Here is a 3,997-nt window from a genome sequence, read left to right on the forward strand (position 1 = left end):
ATTAATGGATGATTTGGAAATGATGGAGGTAGTGGAGCATTTAATGTACCTCCCAACATCCTAACGAAGAATCTGACAATAAAAATACTTTTGTAGTACTACCACTATTTTCTCTGCTCTGAAATGTCAAGGGACCTCACTATAGTGCACCTACCAAGTCATCTTGTCATAGTTGCTTGAAGGAGAAAAGATGTGTCCTAGGTGGCATAATAGCACATTGTGGAGTTCAAAATTTCGAACTTCCCTACCTTTAAGGAGTGTCTGGTGATCGACTGAGGCAATCTACAACATTATTGGTGTTTCCCTTCTTGTACTTAATGCTAAAATGGAATTGTTGCATGTATGTGGACCATTTAAGATGGAAATCATCCTGCAACTTCCGTTGTATATGTATGAGTTGTAGGGGTCAATGCTCTATGTGGATGACAGTTTCCTTACCCATAACGTAATGCTTCCATTGTGTTATGCCCCTATACCAATAGGTGTCATATATCATGATTGACTTGTTGAGCTTTATAATATGTTCATACCTTCACTTGTTGCAAAGGTTTTCCATATTTGTAAAAAATAAAAATAAAAATAAAAAATGTAAAGAGGGTATACCCTAAAAGAAAAATCAAAGGGTGAAAAGAATAAAAAGATGGTCAAAAAAATGAAAGAAAATGAACCCCAACAAAAACAAAGACCAGGAAAGGTTGCAAGTCTAAATGCCACTACTTTATTACTGTTGTAGAATAAACAACTTTGTACAGTTTGTCACTTATGCCACAATTTATGAATAGCCAAACAATTTAAGCTTGGCTAATTCATTTTTCAATTTCATGCTGTAGAAATAGAGAATAAATATCTCACCAAATAGTTTAATCTTGACAAATAAGTAGCTAGGTAGAGTGAAAAAGGAGCTCAACAGTTTAATATGAGCCCTTGGATGTAATAAGTGTAGACCTAGATAGGAATTACCATGTAAAAGAAAATAAAGTTTGATAAGGGTATGCGAGTCTAAGTGCACCCTAATAAAGAAGTAAAAATGCTAGATTAAGTAGGTAGGGTAAGTAGATGATGGTTAGAAATAAAGTGATGAATGATATGTCTAAAATGTGCAAATATTTTTACTTTCATCATAAGGAAAATGACATGTATCACATGGAAGGCACATCAAGCAAGCAAAGTTAAAATAATTAACTCCCGTACTCATTTCCCCTAAATTTTCACTAATTTCCCCTATGTGCGAAGGTATTTATTAAATTAGAGGGGCTCAAAGCATTTCTCTGACTTCTGGAGGGACCGGACCCTCGGCCCAATGATTTATAAATGGATTTCAAATATCTGTGGCTTGAATCTTTTGAATTCATGACCGGAGAATCCAACAGTTTTCGTCGAGGTTTGTAAAGAAAATTATCTCTAGTTAATCTATAACTAATTAAGAGCCCCGACCCCCACCATAATAAAAAGAGGATTAATTAACCCCCACAGTTAATTAATAACTTTCCTGACCAATCCCATCACTCTTGATATAATTATAAAAATATTTAATTACATCGGGCCCACCCTCATTAATCTCTAGTCACAATCACCTCCTAAATAGCTGTCCGATCAAGCCCTCCAGATCCGACAACTGTCATGCATATCACACGACCCTCTGCAACTGAACGTTAGCATGCGATCGTGAAGCGGTTGTGTGAACAATGCCCCCGTCATGCATCGCTCATAGTATGGAATCACGTGGATGAGCTTGAATACTGCCCCCCCCCATGAGTGGTGCGATAAAAACCACTTACCGCCTCCCACTAAATGACAAAACATCAAATCTTCCCGTTGACACCACCTGTCAAAAATCACGAAACCCGCCAAATCCTTGACTTTGTATATAAAAGAAAAAAACATTTTGTCGTTCTATTATGCGAACACATGCATGCAACAAACTGAATAATGAAGGTCAACAAACTTGTACTCCCAACCGCCAACCACCTTTAGAATTTGCAGTCGATGCTACTCAAAGTCCTCCATTCACACCAGTGTACCTGCCTTCGAGTGCTTGTCCCCAAAAGCAGGTATTTACCAAAATTCCCATCAAGAAACCCTCTCAGTTCTTGTTTTCACTACAAATTAATAAAAAAGAATCCCAATTCACCATAATTCAGTTACCACATTTAAATTCAAGTTCCTAGACCTTCTGTTTCATCAATCTCACTTAAAAACCATGAGTTTCCTATATGAATCCACAAGAACCAAAATGGAAACCTCGGTAGCCCTAAATATTGCACCCATTACCACCCCATACTTTTATTTAGACTATCTTCCTCTGGTCGATAAGGATTTCCAAATAGAAGACCTAACCACTAATAAAGACCATCTCAAAGTGTGTTTCCAGTGTCAATATAATCATTTGAATGGCCATGGTGCCATAGGACTGTGGGAATCCAACCTCCCAATGTACTTTCTCTCTTCTGTGCACATTTTTCCGTATAATGTTCCTTATGGTTCTATTGTCTCTTTCAATTTACGTGATGTGTATTCAATTTAATTTACATGTGTTGCAAATGTCTATATAAAACATGATTAGAAAACGCATCTTTAAATGTTCTTAGATTTCTATAAATATGTCGATATTGGTTGAAATCAAAATGTCTTTCTAGAAGGTGAACCCTAAAGAACATGTGAAGCATAGTTGGACTGCTAATTGAATAGACATTAGTCAATTGTAGTACAACAAGTTGTGAGTTGTCTCATAACTATATCACAAATATCCCGGGAAATATATTAACACAATTTTTTGATCACTCTGTTACACTCAACGTTATTATTGGTAAGGAGACTCATAAAAATCCCTTGTAAACTCACTAACTTGCCATTTATAGGATATGTAGCCCATGATGTAGAAGAAAGGTTTCAGGTACTACAACTAGCACCATTAATGTAACCAATGTATGGTTCAAGGGATGTAAACATCTACAAGCAAAATTTAAACATAATTAACAAAAACTATTGGAAAATTTGAAGGGGACACACTAAAAATATGCTCAACACACCTATATAGAACATGTACAGAATTCACTATGAAAAATATAAACCATAGTATTCATTAATGTATAACCCATTTCTAGGTTCCACCAAGGGAACTCCATGAAAATCAACAAGTTCATAGGGCCCCTTTAGCAAGAACACATTTAACATTATATAGACCTAGCCACATTGGCTCGAACATCCTCGATCTTAATTTATTAGAATCTTTATTTTGTTATGAAATAATATTTGCTTCCCAGAAGACAGTAAACTTGACACTCTTGTCACATTGCACCTTGATACATTTCTTACGGGCTTCATTAGCCATTGCAGCATCACGTCGGGTTTCATCTAACTGTGGCATATGTACATATGTTCCTCTATTGTAGAAGTGGGAGAAATTAGTTCAACAACAAGTTTAAGAGATATAATTTCAAATTCGATTGCAAGGATTGCTTCCAAACCATAAAAAATTTGGAATGGTGTCAACTCAATAGTATTCCTAATGGAGGTTCGATACACCCATAAGATCATCTAAAGGAAAAGATGATAATTTGATTTACAGACCCCTATCATGCATTGAAGCATTGTTTTCAGAACCTTTTTTATTTCCTCAACTTGCCCATTCATTTGAGGAAAGTAGGGAGTGGAACTCTCATGGGAGATTCCCACCTTGGTAGTCAATTCACCCATCATCTAATTGTGTTTAATTTTTTCATGCTCCATAAATATAGCCTCTCGAACACTGAACCGTTTAGTGACATGGTTGAATAAAAAGAGAGGAGTTGTTTCGTCGGTATTATTGTATGTAGCCATCACATCGATCCACTTGGTAAAATATTAAAACACTACAATGATATAGCCATGCCCCCCAGCCGAGTGAGGGTTACATGTCATGAAATCAATGCCCCATTTTTCAAACAGCCCTACGACCATAAGAAGTTGCAAAGGAGTGGGAGGAGCATGGGTCTTATGATCTTATATCATGGAAACA

This window comes from Pinus tabuliformis, chromosome 5_1, assembly GCF_031772625.1.
Source record: "Pinus tabuliformis cultivar Carrire ecotype Pingquan chromosome 5_1, CPIR1, whole genome shotgun sequence".
Classification (NCBI taxonomy): domain Eukaryota; kingdom Viridiplantae; phylum Streptophyta; class Pinopsida; order Pinales; family Pinaceae; genus Pinus; species Pinus tabuliformis.